Source organism: Nuphar pumila, chromosome 15 (assembly GCF_984573655.1).
Source record: "Nuphar pumila chromosome 15, dmNupPumi1.hap1.1, whole genome shotgun sequence".
NCBI classification, from domain to species: domain Eukaryota; kingdom Viridiplantae; phylum Streptophyta; class Magnoliopsida; order Nymphaeales; family Nymphaeaceae; genus Nuphar; species Nuphar pumila.
The window spans coordinates 36,330,944-36,358,481 of record NC_143263.1 but is presented as its reverse complement, the minus strand read 5'-3'; the positions used below and the strand labels follow the sequence as shown (position 1 = coordinate 36,358,481).

At 40.2% G+C, this 27,538-nt stretch overlaps 1 long non-coding RNA gene across 1 annotated transcript; it reads right to left on the bottom strand.

Annotated features, from left to right (window-relative positions):
* Positions 1 to 1,260: 1,260 nt before the first annotated feature.
* LOC149815138 (uncharacterized) lies at positions 1,261 to 2,812 on the bottom strand. Its single transcript, XR_016428023.1, has 3 exons — positions 2,629 to 2,812; positions 1,502 to 1,781; positions 1,261 to 1,450 (listed from the first exon to the last, which is right to left on the bottom strand). It is a non-coding gene; the product is annotated as an uncharacterized LOC149815138 (long non-coding RNA).
* Positions 2,813 to 27,538: the final 24,726 nt, after the last annotated feature.

Here is a 27,538-nt window from a genome sequence, read left to right as displayed (position 1 = left end):
CGCCGCCCCTAAAGATTACAACCAGAACCTTTATCATGTTGTTGCTGATGGACACTCCTACACCAAAGGTTCAAGTTCAAGACTTCAGTTCACTTCGTTCCTGTGGGAGTAAAGCTAGTCAACTAAGGTAATGGTTCAAACCGGAAGGTACCATTGTTGAAAGCATGATATGTCTTGTTGCAGAATGTCTCTTTTAGCACTTTGGTTTCCTCCCGCTTCATTCTTTGAACTTGTGGGGGAATGTTAGGTGTAAGAAAGAAGGGAGAGAAATTCAAAGAAGGAATGGGGTGTTTAAAGATAGAGGTCTTGATGAGGTGGAATAGTCCCATATTGCTTTTGCTTGAGTTTTTTGAGAGCTTTATAAGCAATTAGTGAACTCATACACTTGTTCCTGAGAACAAGGGAGTGGGATGACCACCACACACACACGCGCGCGCGCGCGTGCCCGCCCGCCGTGCCGTGTCGTGCCGGGCCGGGCTCGGGTTCGGGTTCGGGTAATTGGCCCTTTAGGGCCATATCCAATCAAGACAAGTATCTTTTTACGCAAAGTTTCTTTGGATTCGGTAACGGGTTATGGGAATGGATAACGGGTCACCACTCCTCGTATTCTGTGCCTGTTATGACGCTTCGGATTCCGTAACGGGTCTCGATCTTTCGAAGACCGTTAACGGATCACGTCTCCTCAGAATCCGTAACGGGTCCTTCCACGTTTCATAACCGTTCTTGGGTTATAAAAGCGTGGTGAGGGCTGGGGTTACGAAGAGGTTGAGAAAGGCGATTTCTGGCCGAAGCTCTGCGATTTCCCATCTCTCTGTTACTCTCTCTCTCTCCTTTTCCTGAGATATCCCGAAGAGGGTTGTTCTGCAACTTTGGTTCGAAGAGGTTGTTTTCGAAGGACGACCCGCCGGAGTGCATCGTTCGGTTCGTCGTGGCTATTGTATCCTGGGGGAAGGATGCCGGACCCTGATTTGCACAGTATGTGGGGGCGAATCTTCTCTAAGGGGAGTACCTTCGTACGCCTTAGCCTATTACATAAACTAAACATGTTCCTGTTGTTTTCTTTATGTTCTATGCATCTGTTTAATCTTATGCTGTCGTCTGGATTTTGGTCTGATGCGGAAAATGCCATGCTTTCTCCCTGTTATTGTTTCGGTCGTCTGTTAATCATGTTATTACACTGTTGTATTTCTTGATTTATTTTGTGTTTTATATCATGATGACGATTGGGAAACTGTGTGATATGAAAAATGATCCAACAACTACTTACAATGGTAAGTCCCATTTTTTGTTATTTGGTACATCTATATATTTTTTTGTTGTTAATAATTCAGAACTGTACAAGAGGAAGTCTCAATGGCTATAACTAATCAAGTCTGCTGCCGCCTTCCGATCCAAAAAATCAAGGTTACCAAGCTACAGAGATACAACTCCATATATATACCTTCAAATCCTGCAGAATGCAAAACAGAAATTGAGAGAGAGAGAGAGAGAGAGAGAGTACTGGATGTATTCGACGTTAATTCTGGCATTGGGGAAGCGGGAGATTGCACCAAACGCGTTGTTTGGAAGGAGGAGGGTGTAAGGGCATGGATCGACTCGGCATGCATCAACCACCACAACGTCTATGGAACCATCCTTGCAAGGCCTGGACCCTCCCCCAACGCACCTGACCCTATACCTCCTCCCACATGCAGCACCATTGTCCCACACCACCTCACTCACGCTAACAAACATGCTGTTTGCTGGAAATTTTGATTGGTCATTCCCCCAACACCTTGTTGCTGCACCAACCAACATAGAAAGCACAAAAAAAAATCATTATTTATCAGGTCATATTGTATATAATACCTTGTTCAATACCAAGTACAAGTTCATTCACTCCCGCACCAATGACAGTACAGTGGACCATATGCACCTTAACAAAGAGCAGATCAGATCAGATCAGATCAGATCGCATTGAATTATAACTAATTGTTGTTGTTTATATTCAACTCCAATACGCACATCACTTGGGGACCATGCATCTCAGTTGAGAACGATAAGAGTGGCGTCCGTGCACATCTTCCTCAAGTGAGATGGATGATGCGGATTGAATATAAACGAAGAACTCGGTTATATATCATATGACCTGATCTGCTCTTCCTCTACCATGATGGTCAAGAGTGTTAGCTACTGATGCTTCCAGTTACTGGACTTTCACCGTCTAAAGTGTTAAGGAGGAGATCCAATTGTTGGATCGTGTACCTTGCAAGGTACTTGAGTTTGGGGGGGGGGGGGGGGTGGGGCGGGGGGTTCACTAAGCCAGAGTAAGTTTGCAAGGTACTCGGCTACTGAATCTGCTCGCTGTCATAGCAGGCCCAGTGGTCGGGCCTGAGTACTTTAAACACAGAAAATCACTGCACATGCACTAATTTTGTCCAATGCACGCAGCGATTTCCTGTGTTTTTACACAAAAAATCACTACATGCGCAGCAAGTTCTGTAGAAGAAGGAACTTGCTATTACGAAGAAGGAACTTGCTATGTGTTTCGGTGGCATCTAAGTACTCGGGACAGATCACTGGAACATGCTATTGTGTGGTATGCAGAAAGTTCTGTAGAAGAAGAAGGAAGAATGTTGAGTGACTTACGTATGTAAGGGGAACTGTAGGACGCTGCCGTGCCAACATCCCCTGACACTCCAATTTCTAACGACAATAGCAGCAGCATGCATATGGTCGCTACACCATAAAGCTTCATCATTTCGAGTATCAGAATTCACGAGGTTTAATCCTAATCTGCCTCCCCGTGTGCCCTCGAGTTTTGCTACTGATATGCATCCTTCATCCTTTCGGAGCAATTTATAGGCTGCAAAACTCTCTCTCTCTCATATTCTGTTGGATGTATTTTGGTAATGTTGAATGGTGAATGTTCTCTCTCTCTCTCTCAACCACCAGCCGGGGCCCTCCATTCTAGTTACGTATTGGATGACAAAAGCATGACTAAGAACTCTCTCTCTCTCTCTCATGTGAAGATGACAATCAAAAGCTTTAAAATGGTCGGCATTCTTTTATTTTTTTAAAAATTATACGATGGCTGTCAAATGGCTCAAAACTGCACAACAATTGGACATACCCGAGATCATATAATCTCTTCTGTATTAACTTTAATGTTTATTATAAATCCCAAAAATGGATGCAGCTGAGATAGCCGCACCTTATCATGTTCATGCGTGATACACCATACCTATCTTTATAGAGAGAGAGAGAGTTCTCACCATCCCGCTGATTGAGATGAATGGGGATTTCCATAAATGGCGTTTTCATCATCTGATTCTCCCCCACTAATTAAGGCCGATTTGGGTTCACGGCGACATGGATATGAGCTGGCTTGTTATCTAAAAAAAACTTAAAGAAAAAGGAGGGTTTGGATACGTGTTCCCACTTTGAAAATAGCCAAAGGTTTGATCTGGTCCGATTTGATAAAAAACAACTTGCATTGATAAAATCCCGAGGGGTATAAAGATAGGGTTGACTTTGGGGTTGAATGAAACCCATTTGATGTTGAAAAGTTGACCAATTCAGCTAGATTCGGTTCATAGTGTGAATCAACCAATTCTCTGAAGCATTTTGAAAATTGATTCAGACCTGAGGGGTATAAAGATAGGGTTGAGTGGAACCCATTTGATGGTGAAAAGTTGACCAATTCAACAAGATTCGGTTCATAGTGTGAATCAACCAATTATCTGAATCATTTTGAAAATTGATTCAGACCTGATACCAATTCTAACAACATTGTTCTAGATAACCGGCAACTAAAGCATCTGAAAAGGGAGGATCAGGTGCAATTACATTGCACACTTTTAGTGTGCGGCTGCAGCTGACTGCCCTCCATCTCTGGGGTACAGCCCGTCAGCTTATGAGCATTCCCCATATAGTAGGGGTGATTTGTGAGCATCACCACACGATGAGTTTGACACCCACAGAGAGGATTCCTTACCACAAGATTGAAGCTGGGTCTACTCCCTAGGAGGCAGGAAGAACTTAAGGGTTTTACCAAGTGAGGGTCTGAAAAATGTGAAGTTGGAGGTTTTTTCCTTGGCTTAACAAAAAAGACCCAGCACTTTGTGGCTAGAAAAGGTGGTAAGCACATTCTATAGATTCAAAATTTTATTGAGAGTTAGAGGAAAAATGGACAGCATCAATCACCTCCATCTTGAACTGACCCCTACAAGGTCAGGTATATATGCTCAAAATCCATTAACATGTTAAAATCAAATTTTCGTGGTTCGTAGTATTGGTTTGAAACTGGTTTAGGTATGTATACGCCATCACTCACTTTTTCTTTTTAATTTTAATACATAGATCCAGATACAAACATGGATGTAGTAGGGATTCTAGTGATGAATTCGTGACCTTAAGAAAATTATATTATGATATGATGACACATATTTTTAAGTATTTAATTTATAAAAGCATATTTTAATAATTTTAACATATAAATATTTATAGATAATAAAATATACAAAATTATAAAAATGATAAATAGACTCAAACATGTGTCATAACGTTTCACGTGGAGTCTTATTGACCTGTGGTTTTCCTCTGCGCAAGGATTCCACGTCATAAAAAAATAGTTTTTGTGTTGGAAAAGCCAACTTCAATTTTTTTTTTTGGGGGTGGGGGGGCGGTTAATTAGTTTTTCCTTCTAGATCTAATTTTATTTTATTTTAATACAGGCCATCATTACCCCAATATAAATATATTAAAGCACTAGTTTTTCTATATATATATATATATATATATATATATATATATATATATATATATATATATATATATATATATATATATATATATATATATATATATATAGTGATAATGATTGGATAAGTTTCGAACTCACTCGCTTTTCATCCATGAAGACCTTTTAACTTGAGGGAGGATCAGGTGCAATGTGCACATTTTGAACTTTGACGTGTTCCAAACAAGTCAAAGCAACGAAAATTAATGCTGGGAATATAATACAAAAAGCAGTGCAATGGCTAAACACATTTATAGCGCGGACAGTACCGTACCGTCATGGGTAAGGAATCCCTTAGTTGAAATTTATAGGGGAAAGTTGTTTTGACCAAATCTGACCTAATGGATATATGTTCGGCATGATCAAAATAGTAAGAATTGGCCTTTAGATCATAGTTTTTCGATGTAAAATTTTATTTTTTGAGGTTTGAAAATTTGGTATATTGAAAGCTGTTGATTTTTCAACTCATAGAATTTGGCATATACTTAAAAAAAAAAACGTGATTCAAAGTTCAGTTTCTACTAAACTTAATTTGTAAGTCACTTCTGAAAGGCCAGATGTACAAAACAACTGAAAAAAATGAAAATATTACATTTTTATCACTAGGGTTTCCTTACCCTTACCCACAAGGGTAATGAACATCTTTTTTTTTCTTACGAGGAACCCTCACAGAAGCAAGAGAAAACCCCGAGTGGGACCCCACTACCACCCAACCTTACGTGGCTCACCTCTACGAGGGTAGCGAACATTACCCCTTTATAACGGGAGGGTGTTGTGTGTTCTCTTCTGAAGACACACTGTCGTGTTCAGGGGTCCGAATGAGAACCACATATATAAGCATGTGGGGCTCGTATTCTCGTGTGTGTCGGCATCACTTAGCATCGAAGTCCGGTATGGTTGCAAAGACTTAAGTACCCTTTCTTGCTATTCTCGTCATTAAATGATGGTTCAAGAAAATGACAAAAATGTCCTTCATTCAAAAAAGGAAAACGACGGTTCGAGAAAAGGACAAAAATATCTTTCATCCAGAAAATCGAGGATGATGTTAACTCTTCAAAGTCCAAACAACGAAATGAACCTGAAGCACTCTCTCTTTCTTTTTTGTTTGAACTTTCCGTCGTCATCTTCTTCTTCTTCCTTCTCCGTGAAACACTGTAAAACTCTCTCTCTCTCTTTCTCTAGAGAAGAAATTAAGGGAGGCAAAGAGTCGACGATCCGATGGTGATCGTCGTCCTCTTTCTGCTAGCAGTGGCCAGAATGTTGCCCTCGTCCAACAGGCAACCGACTGCGGTGGCCCCTCCGCCGCCTTTGAGGGACAACTATAACGGAATCATCCTCCAATACACCTACAACGGAGTCTTTCAAAGTACAATTTGTCTACCTCTACATTAGCAATACTTCTGATCAAGGCTATGCCTTCTAGGCCATCCTAACGCTGCTCAACACGGACGTTCGTACCCTCAAGTCCTGGTGGGCATTCATCGGGTTCTGACACCGCAAGGTCCTCATCTCAACCTCTGGCGTCGTGCTCTCTGTCAGGACCCACCTCCCCACCAACGTCGGAAATGGCACGTTCCTCTCCGGTTTTCCCATCACGAACCTCAAGACTGCCATTGGGACGACTGGAGACTACAGCCTAATCACGACGAAGATTGTGCTTAAGGGGGCGGAGTTTGACATCATGATTTATGATTTACACACAATAGTGATTTACGAAAATCACGTAGCGAAAAAAAAAATAGCAAATCGCTAAATTGAGTAGCGATTTACAAAAATTGCGTAGCAAAAAAAAATAGCAAATCGCTAAATCGAGTACAAATTTATGAAAATCGCATAGCAAAAAAATGGCAAATCGCTACATGATTTTTGTAAATCGCTAAATCAAGTAAATATTTACAAAAATCGCGTAGCAAAAAAAAAACAGAAAATCGCTAAATTGAGTAGTGATTTACGAAAATTGCGTAGCAAAAAAAACTCGTAAATCGCTATGCGATGTTCATAAATCGCTAAATCGCATTGTGAAAAAAAAGGCAAATCGCAATGCAATTTTCGTAAATCGCGTAGCAAAAAAAAATTGTCCTTTTCTAGAATCGTTGTTTCATGACACCAATGGCGGGAAAGGGTGTTACAAAAACCATGAGCAAGAAACAACTGAAGAAAACAATAAACAAGAATGATCAAACAAAATACAATGACACACAAATTTACGTGGAAAAACCTCCCCTCAAATTTGAGAGGGAGTAAAAAAATCATGGCCGCCTAGAGGAATAAATTTATTGCTCTTTTTCGACAGTTACAAGAGGGACCTGCGTCGGGGGAGCCCCCGGACCCCCCCCCCCCTTCTATAAGGGCAAAAACTCTGAATCAGGCTCCACAATTCATCAAGTTGAACCATGCTACACTCAGTGTGCAGGTCAGTCGGTGCTTGATGGAGCAGTGTAGGATCGTCTGCTGGATGTGCACAGAGGCAGAAAGAGAAGGGAGAGAGAGAGAGAGGGTTGATATTCATGGCCTTCTTCAGAGGGGATTCCTTTCTCGGATAATCCTGCAGTGCACGGACTGAGTCTTAAATAACCATCTTCGGGGAACTTAACTCTTTGCAACCGCTCCTTTTCTAGAATCGTCGTTTTATGTCACCAATGGCGGAAAGGGTACTTAAGTCTTTGCAACAGCACCAGACTCTGATGCTGACAAACATGGGGATACGAGCCACACATGCTTACATACGTGGTGCTCATTGGGACCCCCAAACACGCACTGTAGCAAACAGTGCATCTTCGGGGGGGGACATATAACCTGCTTTGATTAAGTTGGGGTAGAAAATAGGTACCCGTACATCTCCATGACCTTTCGGGTACTTGGTTCGATACACATTGGGTTTGAACCTACACACACGCTTACTCTCGTTGCGTGCTATGGAAAGTACCGGTAAAACTTTCTCCCAGCTTTCAAAACTCTGAAACTTGACTAAAGATTTTGGGATGTTGGTTTGCCACGAGTAAAGCGAAGGAGGAAGCCACGTAGAGCAATTGCGCCCCAGTCGTTACTAAGCATGCTCGTTGATTAGCAGCAGCAAAGAAGAAAGTCGGAAGCCGTGATGATGAGGTCTTGGTGGCGGGCAATGTTTCCCACTTTTCCCAAGCCAACTTCCTCATGATGGCCCACTCCTGCATCCATTCTCCATCTCAAACCATATAACCATCAAGCCCTCCCACCCACCTAGCCTTTCCTATCAATGTATTAGATTTTACTCGCATGTAAGCATGGTATATGGAGTTAGCTTGGTTGTTGTGGCCGTTTAATGCCATGCCCTTATGTTTGCATGCGCTTGCATCTGGAATTTGTATCTTTTTATTTTTTTCACTCAAAGAAACTGCCTCAGGCACAAAGACCTAGCCCTGCTGGCTCAACCTTATGTACAGGGTGTTGTGTGTTCTCCCCCGAAGATGCACTGTTTGCTACAGTGCGTGTTTGGGGGTCCGAATGAGCATCACGTATATAAGCACGTGGTCTCATATTCCCGTGTGTGTCGGCATCACTTAGCATCGGAGTCTGGTGCAGTTCCAAAGACTTAAGTACCCTTTCTTGCTATTCTCGGCATGAAACGATGGTTCAAGAAAATGACAAAAATGTCTTCCATTCAAAAAAAGGGAAACGACGGTTTGAGAAAAGGACAAAAATGTCCTCCATCCAGAAAGTCGAGGATGATGTTAACTCTTTAAAGTCCAAACAATGAAACAAACCTGAAGCACTCTCTCTTTCTTTTCCGTTTGAACTTTCCGTCATCATCTTCTTCTTCTTCCTTCTCCATAAAACACTATAAAACTCTTTCTCTCTCTCTCTAAAGAAGAAATTAACGGAGGCAAAGAGCCAGTGATCCGATGTCGATCATCCTCCTCTTCTTGCTAGCAGTGGCCGGAATGCAGCCCTCATTCAACGAGCAACCGACTGCGGCGTCCCCTCCATCGCCTTCAAGGGGCACCTACAATAGAATTTTCCTCCAGTACACCTACAACAGAGTCTTTCAAAGTACAATCCATCTACCCCTACGTTGGCAATACTTCTGATCAGAGCTATTCCTTCCAAGACACCCTAACGCTGCTCAACACGGGTGTTCACACCCTCAAGTCATGGTGGGCATTCGTCGGGTTCTGGCACCACAAGGTCTTCATCTCGACCTCCAGCGATGTGCTCTCTGACATGACCCACCTTCTCGCCAATGTCGGGAATGACACGTTCCTCTCTGGCTTCCCCATCATGGACCTCAAGACTGCCATCAAGATAAGTGGCGACTACAGCCTGATCATGACAAAGATCATGCTCAAGGGGGCAGAGTTCGGCATCGCGATTTACGATTTACACACAGTAGCGAATTACAAAAATTACATAGCGAAAAAAATGGCAAATTGCTATCGAGTAGCGATTTATGAAAATCGCGTAGCAAAAAAAAAATTACAAATCGCTAAATCGAGTAGCAAAAAAAATTGGCAAATCGCTACGCGATTTACGTAAATCGCTATGTCTAGTAGCGATTTACGAAAATCGCGTAGTGAAAAAAAATGGCAAATCGCTAAATTGAGTAGCGATTTATGAAAATTACACAGCGAAAAATAAAATAAAATGGCAAATCGCTACACGATTTTCGTAAATTGCTATATCGAGTAGCGATTTACGAAAATTGCGTAGCAAAAAAATGGCAAATCGCTAAATCGAGTAACGATTTACGAAAATCACATAGCAAAAAAAAATGGAAAATCACTAAATCAAGTAGCGAAAAAAAAAATGGGAAATCGCTAAATCGAGTAGCGATTTACAAAAACCACGTAGCGAAAAAAAATTAGAAAAACACTAAATTGAGTAGCGATTTATGAAAATCGCGTAGCAAAAAAAACCTGCAAATCGCTACGCGATGTTCGTAAAACGCTAAATCACATTGCGAAAAAAAGGCAAATCGCAACGCGATTTTCATAAATTGCGTAGCAGAAAAAAAGAAATTTTGTCCTTTTCTACAATTCTCGTTTCATGATACCAATGGCGGGAATGGGTGTTACAAAAACCGCGAGCAAGAAACAACCGAAGGAAACAATAAACAAGAATGATCAAACAAAACACAACGAAACACAGATTTACGTGAAAAAACCTTCCCTCAAATTCGAGAGGGAGTAAAAAATCATGGTCGCCCTAGAGAAAAAACTTTATTGCTCTTTTTTGGCAGTTACAAGAGGGAAAGAAAAGAAAAAAATTATACATTGCCCAAAAAAAAATTTCTGGGGGCGCTGCCCCCCAGAGATCTCCCGCCAGGGGCTACCCCCCAGAGATCTCCCGCCAGGGGCGGCCCCCCTGGACCCCCGCCCGCTAAACGTGCAGTGGGACCCGTGCCACAGGGGAGCCCTCGGACCCCCATCCTGTAAAGGCAAAAACTCTGAATCAGGCTCCATAACTCATCAAGTTGAACCATGATACAGTCAATGTGTAGGTCAGCCAATGCTTGATGGAGCAATGTAGGATCGTCTGCTGGATGTGCGCAGAGGCAGAAAGAGAAGGGAGAGAGAGAGGGTTGATGTTCATGGTCTTCTTCAGGAGGGATTCCTTTCTCGGATAATCCTGCAGTGCAGGGACTAGGTCTTAAATAATCATCTTCGGGGTACTTAAGTCTTTGCAACCGCTCCTTTTTCTAGAATCGTTGTTTTATGGCACGAATGACAAAAATAGTACTTAAGTCTTTGCAACCGCACTGAACTCTGACGCTAACTGATGTTGACAAACATGGGGATACGAACCGCACGTGCTTACATACATGGCACTCATTGGGACCCGCAAGTATGCACTATAACAAACAGTGCATCTTCGGGGGGGGGGGGGGGGCATATAACCTGCTTCGCTTTATAACAGACTAAGGCATCAACCTGTCCATATGTTTGGGCCCACACAAAAACTGGAATAACAGAAAAAATCTATCAAATACTATTTGTCAAGATTTAGAGATTAAAATTCTCATTATTTCTTATTGAGAGATAGAGAAGGGGCAGACAAATTTTTAATTAAACAGTCAAAACACATGAGAAGAATGTAATTTAAAAAAACATAATGAAGCATTTAATCTTTTACACCTAATACCCACTACAAAAAATTTCACCTTTACTGGCGTGAACTAGCCCCAATAAAAGGCTTTATTGGCGCTGTCCAAACGTCAATAAGTGTTCCATAGTAGGTCTTGTCGGTAAAGCCTTTACTCGCACTACCTTGTAGTGCCAATAAAAGTTGTCTTTATTGGCACTAAATTAGCATCAATAAAAATCATTTACTAGCGCATTTACCCATTACTAAGAAAGACCTAATTGGATTCAAATTTGAATTTGGATTTAGAGTCAGATGGAATCATATAAAACTAAATCCAAAACTCGATATTTACACTTGATCATATTCGGGTTTTAATCGGAATGAGATATTAATCAGTTTCGGATGCAAATCTTAATACTGAGCTGAATCTAATTATTAATTAGATCCAGATTTGGGTTACATCTAGCCAGTTGACATCTCTATTAAATAGTGTAGCCTTTATGGGATTCAGGAATAATTTATAATATCTTTTAAATACTAATTTACAACCTATTTCAAAAGTAGACTATTACACTTTTCTCTTGGGGGGCAGGTTATATGTTCCTTCCCAGAACACGCACTGTAGCTACAGTGCGTGTTTTGGGGTCCCAATTGAGCGTCGTGTGGCGCTCAGTCGGGTGTACAGATGCGCCATACACTGCCATACATCCTGCAGATGGGTGTATGGTGGTGTATGACGCACCCGTACGCTCGACTGAGCTCCACGCGATGCTCAGTCGAGACCCCAGAACACGCACTATAGCTACGATGCGCGTTTCAGCGAGAACACGCAACACCCTGAAAAGTTAGTATTTAAAAGATATTGGTTTCGGGGAAATGAATCGAACAGGTCATACAGGCTTGGGGAGACACATGAGCCATTGCCTTTAGCATAGTGAGTTGGACTTGAACAACAGACCTAAGGTTCTTGGCTTTGCATGGCTCATATAGGCTTGTCAGACATAACATGTATTAAGTACCCTTATGTCAAATGCCCTGTGAAAGAGTATTTGGTTAAGGCTTCTGGCTTGTATGCATTGGTTTGGTATTCAATTCTTTCGAAGTCAAAATAAAAGTTTTTTTTTTATGTGAACGGCTCAGCTCAGGTCCTGATCATTTCGCTAGGGCATATTGTTACTTTGAGGTTGGTCTGGCTCACCATCACATGAAAGGACTGAGGGTTAACAGCCCAAGGATCACCTTGTTCTGCCCGTTTGCTAGCCCTAGCTCTCAGGACACTACTTGTACATAGGTGTGAAAGTGAAACCTGTTGAACCCAACTAGGGCATAGAATTGGAACTACACAATACGTGAGCAAGAGAGAGAGAGAGATTAAATTTTTATGTCGCTTGATTCTCACAATTCTTCCAGTAGTATAGTTCAAGATCATACCCAAGTATCTTGGTGTAACACTAGAACTTATGGTATGCCAAGTGCCTTTAAGGGTTCACATGGACATAAGTCTGCAGTACCTAAGGTACTTATATAGGAGACCAAGCGAAAGGCCTTGGCCCTGGTGAGCCAATGGTGGGGTGGCCATTGGAAGCTAACATGCGGCCGATAGAAGGGGTGATTGCCGGCGCACAAAGCCTAAGAGACAGAAACATTGAGCAACGACTATACTAGAAGACTAGGCAACTCGACTGAGGCATTCAGGTTCAAAGCTACATAGGTAGTGCCTGCAAAGCTAACATGAGCAAGCGGATACTTGGTAGAAAGTCAAGCCAACTAAGGCAATTGTTCTCAAGAAGACACTTGGACTAAGGCAAGGTTCGCGGAAGGATAGTCAAAAAACAAGTGTCATTTAATCTCGATGACAGGTGGTAAACTTTGAAGGATATGGAGTGACTGGATGAAAGTTTTGGGCCACGTGGGAGTCGACCCTAAAGAGAAGGCAGACAATTGATAGTTACTATCAACTGCATGACCGCATGGTGCCTTGGCACAGCGTCGAAGTCTAAAATTTGCAGACTGAGAGTCGGGTGGCAGCCGCAAGGCTTGGCACCTACTCGGTCGTTGTTAGATGACTCCAACGGCCGCAAACAGTGAGGTGGAAGCCACCTGCCTAAGGTCGTTGGCAGTCACCTCAACAACCAAGATAGGTGACAGCCTGTCCAGGTGACACCCGAGTTGTTCAGTTATTTTGTAAAGTTATAAAATCAACTTGTAAAAGTCTAAGCACAACAAGTGTGTGGGTTTTGTACTTATATTGTAATGCCCCAAAATTTGAAACTTGTAAACCTTTGAAAATACTTAGAAAGCCTCTCTCTTTTTAAAGTTTTTAATCAATGAAAATGATCTTTTTTGAAAAGGAAAACAAGTTAGCAACTTTTGGCACATTATTGTAAACAATCCATCATCAAAACCATCATTATCAAAAACATTTTTATCAAAATAATTAGTGAGCCAAATATTCATTAATAATCAACTTTCAGTTTAACAAAATTTAGGGTTTTCCCTTATACAAAACTCAAAACCAAAATAGGTATCCAGAATACAAAACTGTGAGCAAAGGAGTGAGATCTTGAACCATCTCGCATCACTCCATCGGCTGTCTGGTAAACTTATTTGTCACTTGCACCCATAAAATGGGTCAATTTCACAAAAAATTGGTAAGTACGCAAGTGAGACAATATATAACAAAATTAAAGCAAAGCATATTATGCTAACATGATAAGCAATTTAAATCAGTAATTAAGCTACACTAGCATGAGCAGTTAACTACGCAAAAAGTAATCTATTTCTAACATATATAATTGATTTCATAAGTTGAGAACAATTAACTAAAGTAATTAATTGACACAGAACATAAGCATATATAATCAACAATTTATCCATCTCAAAAATGCACATTCAAGCAGATATTGTGAACAAAATATTCTTTGTTTCGATATTAGTTAGCCAGTGGGTACGCATAGATGTGAAACATAGAAATTGTCGAGACTAAACCAAGGGTTTATTATGCTATATATTTTATGATATCCTAGATAGCTAGCTGAGTCTGCTTTAAAGGGGGTGGTCAGTGACTGAGAGAGGATTCTCCAAAGGCATTCATGGCTACAGATGCATCCTACTTCTACAGAAGTCTATGGGATCTACCACATATGATAATTTCAGGTAGTCCTATCCCCTAACTCCGATGACTGGGGACACCGAGTCATTTACCCAAGGGGTGGTTGTTAACAACCTATCCATCAAAGTTTTTGTACCATCCATCATCTCTCTTGATGGAAACAAGAGGCGAATGGGCGCGTCAGGGGTTACTTAACCGATGCCCCATCCTATATGCTTTGGTCTTTCAGACCCACTCGAGCATCTTGCTTATGAAGGCGAATCATCATCATTTTATGTGATTTCAATAAGGTGCTCATTGCACATTTTGAGGTTGCCATTGACCTCTCATCGTAGTACAACACATACCATACCTATCTAAAGGTACACCTATGATGATAGGGGCATGGGTTTCTCAGAAGATAACCCAACACAAAGTTTCACAAGTAAATGTTGTAAGAACTTCAAAAATTAACATGCTTAGTCTTGCGAAATAGGAAACAACATGCATGATTTAGAATCTCCAAGAATCTGAAATGCTTCTCCTAAGTGTACCAACTTGGAGAGAAGCTAGTTGCCCATTTCCAACCCAACATCTCTAGCTTTGCTTTGTAAGACTACGTAACTGAGAAGCTAGAATCTGTGTAAGAAAACCTCCTCTCGAGACCGTAGCACTTGTATGCAAATTCACATCTTTTTCAAAAAGATCAAAAATGGTATGTGCTCTTGTGCGCCCCTGCAAGACTTGCATTTAAGGAGTAACAAGTACCAAAAAATGTGAGTCCGCTCTCTAAGTGCCGCGACAAGGAAAAACAAGAGCAAAATGTGAAAGCAATAGCCTGTGCATATAATGTGTGACGGCAAGGCAAGTACAAAATAGTAAAAGAAATACAAGCATGTGCACTCTAGTGCGGCAACAATATAAACACAAAAGACAGGAAAGCAGTAAAGAACAAAAGGAAACTGTGGAAGAAAAAACCTATGCACATAAAGCGCAACGACAAAGTAAAGACAAGAATAGTAAAGACAGAAAGCAGTAAAGACAGAAAGCAGTAAAGACAGAAAAGTAAGTGCAAAAGTAAAAGCCTATGCATATCTATCATGGCGGCAATAGAAAATAGTAAAGTAAATGCAAAAGTAAAAGCCTGTGCACATCAAGCGTGATAGCAACAGATAGCAGTAAAGACATGAAAGTAAAAAGAACAAGGATCATGAAACTGTGTCTTGAGTTAAAGGTGTACGTATATAGATATACGTATATATATATATATATGGTTCATTATCCTTTCTTTTTCATTTTAATTTTAATTGCTTTATTTTAGTTCATCCATTATCCTTTGTGCAACTTTTCCCTAACTTGGGGAGTCACGACACTGCGTACGTCTTCGAGTGTATATGATGTATGTCTCAGATCGCGGGGCATGAGCGAGCTTCGTTGCACAAGCTGCGAAAAAACAAAACATTAGCATGATATACGAAGGGAGAAAAAGAAGGGGTAGGGGTGAAATCCCTACCCACTGACCGGTCTTCAAAAGAGACAGGAGCAGGGGGCACGCCCCTGCCGGCCTGCTAAAGAAGAAAAGGCAGGGGTGGAGGCATGGGGCTTTCCCCTACCAACTGAGAAAAAAGAAGCATGGGCGAAGCCCTTGCCTGACAAACAAATAGAGGGAGGTAGGGGGCTTTGCCCCTACCTGTTGGCTCATTGAGGAGGAGGAGGTGGCAGGGGCTTCGCCTTCGCCTGCCAAGAAGGCAAGGAGGCAGGGGCGAAGCCCCTACTTGACGAAGGTAGAAAGGGAGGCAGAAGGTGAGAGAGGGCGGCAGGGGCGTCGCCCCTACTTGCATACTGTCTAAAAAAGAGGAAGGGAAGGGAAGGGAAGGGGGTTGTGCCCCTTCCCGCACTCTGGTGGTTAACAAGGAAGGGGCGCAACCCCTTCCCTATCATAAACCTGCAGAGGGAAGGGGCACAACCCCTTCCCTTACAACTGAGAGCAGAGGGAGTAGGGAGGACTCAACCCCTCCCCTGCAATCAAAGGGAGCAGGGAGAGGGCTCATACCCTCCCCTACAAATAGAAGAAAATAGGGAGGGGGCTTGGCTCCTCTGCATATAGAGGAAGCAGGGAGGGAGGTCAGCCCCTCCCCTACACACAGAGGGAGCAAGGAGGGAGGCTTGACCCCTCCTCTGCACACATAGGGCAACAGAGAGGGGGCTTGGCCCCTCCTCTGCATATAGAGGAAGTAGGGGGGAGCTCGACCCCTCCTTTGCACATAGGGGAAGCAGGGAGAGGGTTCATCCCCCTTCCCTGCCGACCCAATAGGAGAGAGAGAGCGAGGGAGAGGGTGGAGGCACCCTCCCCTCTGTCGCATACAAAGGGAGGAGGGAGAAGACGACAAAGAGGGGAAGAGAGGGATCACCTGAGGGAGACAGAGGCGCATCGCCTACGAGATCTCCAACGTTGGGTGGTCGAAAAATGAGCGAAAGGGAAGAAGAGGGCGAGCGGGGGAAAATGGCCAGATGGGGGTTTCAGTTGAGGTCGGGTGACTGGTAGGACTGAAGAAGACGAGAGGGGGACAACGTCGTGGGTTCTCTGGCGAGGGTCGTCGGCGAGTGCACAAAGGAGAAGGGCCATCGAGCAACGTCGGGCACCCAGAGATGTCACCAAAGAGGAATGTAGCAGGAGGGGGAAAAGATAGAGGCAAAGAGGGTTTCTCGAGTGAAAAACCCTCGCTCTTCTTTGTCTTTTTAAAGGCACGGGGTGGGGGGGTCTTACCGGGTTTGGACCCGGGTCAGACCTAGGTTAATTTTTTCCCCTGGTAAAATCGTGGGCTTTACATGTATTCTTCTAAGTTAATGAGGAAGGCCAAGTAAGAGTTTTGACTAAGTTCCTTGTGTGTTCCTTTTTGAGATATTCTCAAGAGGGAGAGCCTTTGGGCCTTTGCATAATTCATAATTTGTGAGTCGGTGATCAGGCTGCTAAGTGGTGAACGAAGCTATCACTTAGGCCGTGCACGGAACCCTTTTTAAAAGAAAAAGATTGATCGTGTGACAAGTGGTATCAGATCTAGGTTTCATGGCTATTGTGGAGACTCGTAAAAAGGTTGAGCCGTATAGAAGAAATGGTGGAATCCCATTCTACTCAACTTAATAAGTAGGTGCTACGGATGGAGGCGATGAAAGGATGCCTAACCAACTTAGAAGGACGATTTACCGATCTTGCTGACAAGATCGATAAGGGCTTGGTGGACTTGCAAAAGGAACTCATGTTTGCAACCATGAATTTACAGACCAAACTGACCGTCTTGAGAAAGGCCCTTAGAAATTCGTCACTCACTGACAAGCTGTGGGTTAAAGTGTCAGAACCAAAAGACTCTAACGACACAAGAAGCTCTAAAGATTTGAAAAACTTTCTCTGGGATATGGAGCATTTTTTTAAGGCTGCCCATACAAAGGAGGAATAATAAGTCACTGTGGCGAGCATGTATCTAAACAGAGATGCCAAACTTTGGTGGCGCACCAAACTAGAGGATGATGTCAATGCTCAATAGCCGACCATTGTCACTTGGGAGGAAATAAACATGGAACTTAAGGCACTGTTCCTTCCTTCTAATATAACGTGGCTAGCTTGAGAGGCATTTCGACGTCTTTGATAGACTGAGACGGTTCGTGAGTATGTCAAGTCTTTCTCTGCTCTGCTACTTGATGTGAAAACATGGTCGAGGAAGATAGACTTTTTAATTTCATGCGCGGACTGGCCCCTTAGGCGCAGACTGAACTACGTCACCTCGAGGTGAAAGATTTATCGTCGGCCTTGGCTGTGGCCGACTAGTTGGTGGATTACAAAGTCCACTCTGATAGACGGAGGAAAAAACTAAGGTAGAAACAATCAAGTCTACTACCTACCCGGGATGTTTCATTTGTAAAGGCCTTCATAGAGCCAAAGATTGCCCCCAAAAGAAGTCCATGAATGAAGTTGTCATGGTGGAGACAGTCAAAGCAGAAGCAACAATGGTCGTGGAGCCGGCTTGACTGAACCCTTTGAGGATTGTGAGTGCTTTCCAGCAAAAAATAGTAAAGAAAGCACTACTAAGTCCTGAATTGATGTATGTTGTTATTTTCATCAATGGATGTTTTGGCTATGTGATGGTGGACATTGATGCTATTCATAACTTTGAGCAATTGCCAAGTGAAGGCCATTAACGTCTCGCCATCCAGTGTTAGTGGTGAAGCATGTATGGTGCCCATGCAAGTGGGATCTTGGCACAAGTTTTACAACTTCACAACTTGTATGTTGGAGGACTTTGATGTTATGCTTGAAATCAAGTTTTTCACTCAGGCCAAGGTTGTGGTTACCCTCACCTCATATCTCTTATGATTATGGATGACTTGGCCCCAAGCATGGTCCCTTTGGAGTCAGGAACTCAAAGCATGATGAGTATGATGTCATCTCTGCAACTTAGAGATGGACTAAGACGTGGCAAAGTGACTTACTTGGCCACTTTGAAGGAACTCAAAAAGGATGCTTCCTCTAGTCCTTTGCCCCCAGTGTGCAAACAATATTGGGAGAATTTGCAAACATTCTCCCAAACGAGATGCCAAAGGAGTTGCCACCCCAAGGAGATGTGGACCACTTAATTGAATTGGTGCCACCAGCCCAGGTCCCTTACCGAATGTCGCCCACAAAACCTGCCGAATTGAGACGGCAATTGGATGAACTGCTACAAGCAAGGTATATTCAGCCATCCAAAGCCCCTTTTAGAGCCCCTGTGTTATTCCAAAAGAAGAAAGATGGGTCGTTATGCTTGTGTGTTGACTATCGGGCATTGAACAAACTTACCATAAAAAACATATACTCGTTGCCTCGTATCGAGGATCTTTTTTACTGACTTGGAGTAGCAAAGTTCTCCACCAAACTTGACTTGCGCTCTGGATATTATCAAGTGCGCATTACTGCAGACGATGAGCCTAAGACTACTTGTATAACTCGGTATGGATTGTATGAGTTATGTGTAATGCCATTTGGGATAACCAATGCCTGACAACTTTGTACAATTTGATGTCTAATGGGCAAAAAAAAAGTTACACGACCTACCCACCTAAGACAAAATTAGGTAGTCCGGGTCTCATAAATCTATGGGCAAAAGACCATTGATATATTGTAGCAAAGTTTCAACATTATATATTTCAATAATAACAGCCCAAAAAGTTTGTGTCATCTACCCTCTTTAAGATAGCTTGACATTAGATGAGTATTCATTTTTTTAATTTTTAATTTGATTTATTCAAGCTATTTGTCCATGCCTCTCTTGGGCAAATCAGGGTTTTAAGAACCCAAGAATTACCTTGGAGTACACACTAAACATGCCTATAAGGCAAGAATGTCGACTACACTAAAAAGGTAATAAAAAATATTTATATTTTTATTTGGTACACTCGAATTCTTACGGTTATTAAACTTAATAACTTGGACATACACAACATAGCCCATTGGGCTTTTTTAACCACATGCCCAGTCCCAAGCAAACACAGATGTACAAAGTATACTACTGACGTACAAAGTTTGCATGACACACAAAATATCATAAGTGCTTGTGTGACACCACAAAAGGATATCCAGAACCCATGCTCATTTAACATGACCCTACAAGAGATTATTGCAGTGCAATTTATAAAAAATCATTCATGGTTTGTGAATGAGATTCAGTCCTGTCATCCCATTTGTGAAGCAATTGCAGACGAAATAAATATCACATTTATCATATTTATGAAGTTCACACAACTCTTTAAGTAAATCATTCACTATACCAATTTTACGAAAGTGAATAGCATGCACTATTTTGTATGAAATGAAAGGCTAAAATTATCAAATTTTTGTTTCTTTCTTTTTTTTGTAGTCAAGAACAAACATCCCAAATATGTATGTAGCCAAAATTTGCCTTTTTCGAAGCTTGCATTCAAAATATATATATATATATATATATATATGCACCCAAAGCTATTCATTCCGACACACACATATATCTTTTATTATTCGGTTTTCTGTGTTTTGTTTTTATTTATTTGGGACTGCAGTCAGGTTGCTACCGTTAAGGTCACGGCGCGCCAGCAGGGTGGCGCACCCTGCTGGTTACCCGAGACCCAACAAGATGAGCTGGGTCAGCAGACCCCAGTCTGTTGCACCCCTGTAGGTGCAGTACCTGTTGACAGCTGCCCAACACAGCAGTTGGTTCTGCTGTGTTCAGCCGTGCAGCAGCCACCAACTGCACACCATAATCCTTTATATATATATATGTATATATATATATATATATATATATATATATATATATATATATATATATATATATATATATATATATATATATATATATATATATAGATAGAGAGAGAGAGAGAGAGAGAGAGAGTAATGGGTCTGTGCTAAATTAGTTTTTGGGCTTTTTCATTTTATTTTTAAATTCTTACCCTACAGATGTGATCTATGTACTTGATTTTAGAGGGATCAGCTCTTGAAGCGTTTGATTCCAACACATTGCTGAATTTTTATAAAGTTTAAAAAATCAATAGTCAAAAATCTTTCTAAATTTTTGAGGCTCCAAACATCATTTTTTTCATAAAAAACACATGATCCAGTTATGGATTCTTAGTAAATCAACCATGCCCAACACATTTATGGGGCTGGAACCGCATAAAAAGTACCGGAAAATTAGAAAACCCCATTAAGCATGTGGGTTAGCACCAAATTAGTTTAGTACCGACCCATTTAACCATATATATATATATGACTGAGATAGGCAGACCCTAACAACCAAACGATTGTGCCTTGTGGGAAAAGAAATTCGCAATGTCACCTCTAGGGTGACGTTGCACTCATTGTACCCAAACAGCAGGCAACAACAGACTGTGGATGGGGTCAAAGTGATCCCTGCCGACTGTGCTCAGCAGTGCTCGTGATGCCTGCTGCACACAGTGGTGGTCGACCATGCTTAAGACAAGGCAGCATGCTGGGGCTTAGCAGACCCCCTTGTCTGTTGTGCCTTAAGTGGGTGATGGGCAGCAACGACATCAGCAGGGTGCACCCTGCCAGTGCTTGTTGCTCTCGGTTCAGGGCCAACCGATCTGTGTCACATTGACTCAATTGGTCAGTCTTGACTATCAATGCCAACAATCTGGAAATGAGGGTTAGGGTAGAATCGACCTCTGCCCGTTCCCAATTACACTCCTTCATTCACAACCATTTTTATAACAATCAGATTGTCCCGGACCGAGCCTTCGAAATAGGGCATGCACAATGCGAAGCTCTATTGAGTGGAAAATGTATCAAGTGCAGAAGTATGCGTTGACTTGATCTGTGACGCACGATGATAGCACCACACACGATAAGCAATGATATCGGTGTTAGTGCATCGTTGTGTAGCGGCTCAAATGTAGAGTCTTGTTTGATTAAGCAGTGTCACCGGATCAGAAGATGTTTCTTTTGAAGATTTGGTTAAAGACCTCTCGGCTTGCAAGAGTTTGCCACGCATAGCGGTTAGATGCACAGGGATGCGTGTGGGTTAAAGTTAATTCCCTCATGTTTCACCTTAGGTGGTTCCAACCGAGTATGGTGACTCGAGACTAGGTGAGTGAATGCCTAAGCACTGATGAATGAGTCTAGGTGGTGCTCTTTGTTATGGTGTTCAGTTATCAACTGGTCTTCGGATTGGGCGTTGCAAGGTCAAGTTTATTCAGTGGTGAGGTTTTGTTGTGTTGTGCTCATGAAGTTTCAATACGCTTCATAGCATGCAGGGCTAAAGAAAGTTTGTGCCACTTTCAGAAGTGATAGCCAGTATAAGACGGTTATACACTAAGTGATATGAACTAAATGAAATTCACATTTAAAGATGTGCTTGATTAGCTTTCGCTAAGTAGTTGCGCATGAGGTGGTGTGCAGGGCTAATGAAAATGATTCAGCATATGGAAAAGTATTTGTGTGCGGCCTTTGGTTGTTGTGCTGGCCAGATTGGGCAGTCTGGCGCATTGCGGGTTTGCAAAAAATTCTATACCTATGACACAGACAATATATAAAAAAAACATAATCTATGTGGGCTGTGCGTGTACAGGCATGTAAAATCTATGCCACATAATAATCATTGAGGCATACTTCTTTTTTTCTCATAAATAAAAGAATAATCTTTAAAATGATAAAACACAAATTCATGAATGTGAATATCATGACACTCGCGTAAAGCAATATATATCTTTTTGTAATAATGCTTAAAAATTAAGCATATAATTATTACCGTTAGTATGCATTCACATGTGTAAAAAAAAAAAATCGGCATTTATAGGGTTCAAATCACATACAAACATCATGGGATTCGATTGCACTCAGATATGCCATTGATCTCACCATGGGAGGTGGATTGACAAACATATCGGAGTATGGTCCAACATGCTCCTACATGCTGGCCTGTTACTCACGAACACTTGGTAAAAGATCCTACCTTGTATTGGTCGAGTTGGCAAGGATCGAACATGGTTTTTGTTCAAAACCCATGTGCACCCTCCTCCAAACTCTATCTGAGTACCTCCCACAGTCGTATGGTATAGGTGAGTGAAAAGAGAAAGATATACAAAGAGACAAAGAGGGAGAGAGAAAGCTATGAAAAAAAATGAGGGAGAGGGCCATGAGTGTGAAGCTATGTGAGAGGGAGATACCATGTTTTTTTATGGTCCCTTCCTCTTGCATGTTGACTTTAATATTGTACCTTATTGTTTTTAATTACTTATAAAAAAGAGAGGAGGGTTGTTCACCTTTCCTCTTCCCACTCTTTATTACAAAAGCCAAAAAACAAGACCACCAAAGGGTGGTCTCTCATTTATTTAAGGAGGGGCGACCCTCTCTTGTCCTTATATATATATATTGTTTATTTACTTTATCAATTTAATGGCTTAGATTAATTTTAAGAAAACATTAAGATAGTTTTTAGTCTCAGGTTATATATTAAATAGATATATTATTTAATATTAAATTTTAAAATATATAATTAAAACCTTGATCTATGTTTCCTGTTTGATCTTGGATCCACTTCAATTTGGATCAAACCCAAACCTTATCCAAATTTCAAAGTTTATTTCGGATTATCTTAATATTCAGATCCACATACCAAATCCATTCACCTCCACTAATAGATTTTGGATCTACCTGAGATTCATATCCAAATACCAAATCCAACTACTTTCACTAATGGATTTCTAATCTAACCAAAACTCAAATCTAAATTCCAAATCGAAACAGAATGTGGAATTAAATTTTAGGTTTTAAAATTCCTTGAAAGCTTTAATTTCACTCAAGCGCATAATTTTATTTGATTTTAATAGATTAAGTAAAGATAATACCAAAAAATTAGGATAAATTCTTAATTATTTATTTAAATAATTAACAAAAATTCACAAGTTTTACAAAAATTAATCAAAAAAATCCTATAGATAGAGCAACATGTAGGAGTGCAATCCATAGGTGCATAATCCATAGTGGAATGTTGTTGAGCGTCCAAGGATGGACGCTCAATGTTTTTGCTGCAAAAAATGTTGAAACAATGTCAAAACGTGTAAAAAGCCTTTAGCAGTGGTTTTGAACTGCCATTAAAACATGCTTTTAAAATATCAGGCATGTCCCCATAGAGGGGGCATTAGCGAAAGTCGAGAACAACCACTAAAGCCCAAAAAACCATACAAAAATGCATTTTTTGGGGTCGTTTCAACGTGATGGATCCTCCACGCATGATGATGGACGACCAACATTATTGCTTCATAGTTGTGTGCCTAAGGGTTGTACAACTATATATATATATATATATATATATATATATATATATATATATATATATATATATATATATATATATAATAGGTGTTAAATGATACGTGCTAAATGGGGTTTTCTACCCTTCTAGTGCTTTTTTCGTAGTTCTAACCCTATAAATGTGTTGGGCATGGTCAATTTACGAGGAATCCTCACCTAGATCCTATGTTTTTCATGAAAAAAAATTATATTTGGAGCCTAAAAAATTTACAAAGATTTTGGACTATTTATTTTTCAAACCTTATTAAAATCCACCCATGTGTGAGAATCGAACACTTCAAGATCTGATCCCTATAAAATCAAGTACACAGATCACATTAAGTTCATAATTTAAAGATAAAATTAAAAAACCCTACACATTATTCTTGCTCTGACTCACATAGATGTGTTCAACATATATAGTTTGCTTGCTAAGGATCAAAACTTAAGCCGTGTTATTTTGATCTAAAAATATGATTTTTTGAGACATAAAATTTTAGTAAAATGTAAGTCATTGATTTTTTAACTCATTGAAAGGCATGCTTACATGTCATAATAATATGACTCATAACTAATTTTCTTCTAAACAAACATAGTAAATCACATCTATAGAATCATCTGCAAAACAAAATCTAAAAACATGAAAAGGTGGTTTATAATCATATATATATAGGGAATTAACTGAAATATGTAAACCAGCAAAATATGTAAACTAGTATAAACTGAGATTTTTATAGGTGTTTTTTGTAAATGTAGCCCTTCTGATGCATTCGGCATGATTCATTTGCTTGGAATCAACTATTGGATCATCGTAATTGGTTCAAAAAATGTGATTTTATATGCTTGAATATTTACAAAAATTATGAGTCATTGATTTGTAAGTCTTAAAATATCTTTCTTTTACATCGTAATTGGATGATCTAAGAGTTTTTTTCTATAAAATCAAGCATCTAGATTGCATCCGTATGGTGAAATTTTAGAAAAAAAAATCAATAAAAATCTCAGTGCATACTAGTATACATATTTTGTTGGGTTTACATATTTTAGTTACCCTATATATATATATATATATATGTGTGTGTGTGTGTGTATATATGGGTGTGTGTAGTGTTTTTATACCACCAAAACTTTTCGTGGTACATACTTGATTTAATAGATTGAAGCTTCAAAAGCAAAATCTAACCTTCGGATGTGAGTTGTTGATTTTCACCATCTAACAAATAAAGGCATATTAGACGTGATAAAACCTTCTGACATTAAATAAATCATGAGAAACACATTTGTATGGTTAGATTTACTATTTAAGGTATCATGGTACATAACCACTATATATATACAGTGAGCGTATCACCCAATCGTCAAAGTCATGTTTGATGCACGTGCACGTCCTTTTTTTGTGATTTTTAACCCTTTACCGGGGGTTTTGAACTGACCTGATTTCTGCCCAGATCTTTAGCGGTGGTTATGACTGCTATCATCGGTTAACGGTCTGACTTAACGTCGAACACTTTGAATGTTCGACATTAAGCCCTATATATATATATATATATATATATATATATATATATATATATATATATATATATATATATATATATATTTAAAAGAGGGATGTCCAATTGGATGGTCCAGATTGAGCTGGACCTCTGTCTCTCTATCTTTATTTCCTTGCACCTCACCACTTTTCACCGCCCACCTTCTTCTACCAGTACTGTTAAGGCCGCCGGACCACCCACAACTGTGCACCGACTGCCCCCCTTAACATCCCCACTTCCCTGCACACCACTACCTTAACGGCCACTGGACAACCCAATAGAGCTGGTGTATGCCCAACATGCTACTGGTGGGTGTTGATGACCGGCTTGCATCCATATATTAATAGAGAGACTCAATAGAATATGAGAACTGAAATATGAAAACTACAATACGAGAACTAGAAATATGGCCATTTCCAACACTTCTTTTGCAAATCCATCCATGGGGATGTGCTTGGCATGGAGAATTTACTAGGATTCAACCATTGGATCGTGTATTTTTTTATAAACAAATACTATTTTTGAATGCTTGAATATTTATTAAGATTATGAGACATTGATTTTAAAGCCTTAAAAAAATCTCATTTATGCATCAAAATAGGATGATTGTTCTTATAAAACCAATCATGGAAATCACATACAGTTAGATTCAAGAGAAAAGAACAAAAAATACATGAAAATAGTGGTTCACATTGGTTCTCATATTTGAGTTCTCATATTCTAGTAACTATATATATATATATATATATTTGAGAACTAAAATTATGGACATTTCCAACAATTTTTTTGCTAATCCAACTATGTGGTTCATGGTAAATTTGCTAGAAATAAACCATTGGATCGTGTATTTTTTATGAAAAAAATATGATTTTTGAATGCTTATATATTTATGAAGATTATGAGCCATTGATTTTAAAGCCTTAAAAAAATCTCATTTATGCATCAAAATTGGATTATTCAAAAGCTGGTTCTTATAAAACCAAGCATGTAGATCACATCTGAAATTGTGGTTCACACATTAGTTCTCATGTTTTATTCTCATACACTCAAAGTGTAAAGTGTTTGACGGCACTCGGATGCATTTTCACCACTAATCAGGCAATATCAGTGACCAAAACATCAATTTTTTTAGGTGTGCCTGTGTTGAATATATATGTCATGGGCTTACTTTTTCAATAGGCCAGCGCTGCATGATGAAATTGAAAGTACAAGTGAGCGACCGGAAGGCTTGCTATGGTAAGAAGCACGCTGGCCTATTGAAGTAGGTGCGGTGACAATCAATATATATATATATATATAGTCTATAAGTGTAAACGCGTTGAATTTTGAAATCCTTGGAAGAATTGGAGCAACTTCTTGACACATCACAATCTCATGAGACAACCTACTATTTTACTAAGCAAATCCATGTAGATCACGTCTGAATGACTTTTTTGGACTATCCAATCACCTAATCAGTGTATATAATGTGTCTTTTTCCTTAAAATCAATGCACCAGACGCGTCATTCGATGATATGTCGTTCGACGGTACAGGTCCCTCTCTCTCTCTCTCTCTCTCTCTCTCTCTCTCTCTCTCTATATATATATATATATATATATATATATATATATATATATATATATATTCAGTTTTTTTCCCCTTATTTGCCTTCTCTAATTTCTCTTGGACTTTATTTCCGGATCAACCAACCAAGAAAGTCAACTCCGTGAACTTCTCACCGAGTTGAATCACCAAACGCTTATATTTCTTTGATGAGAAATTTGCGCTATTTGAAGAAGATGTCACCGTTTGATCGGTCAAACTTAGACACCTGGATGGATCCATATCCGAACGGCTTGATCAAGTCAACAAGTTCATGCTAGGTGATTGATCTCGATCCATAACAAGTTCTTTTGACCTTGTTCAGTGAACGCATGTCTTTCATGACTTCCTGGCTACCCTAAATGCTCTTCCATGACTTCGGTAGCCAAATAAATTTGAAAACTTGATATTTTTAAAAATATCACCTTTTTATATTGTCACATATTTATCGTGATATTAACTGAAACAATATATTTTATTATTTTTATTTTTATTTTTATTTGCACTTTACATATTTTTCATATACTTTTACATCTTTATACGTGCACATGTTTTCCTATGGAAAGACCTAAATTTTCAAAATAGTAGTGTGATATTCTGAGGACAATACACTTTAATAATGCTCTAGAGGCTCCCAAGGCAGCATTCAAACTAAGGGCACATGATCCT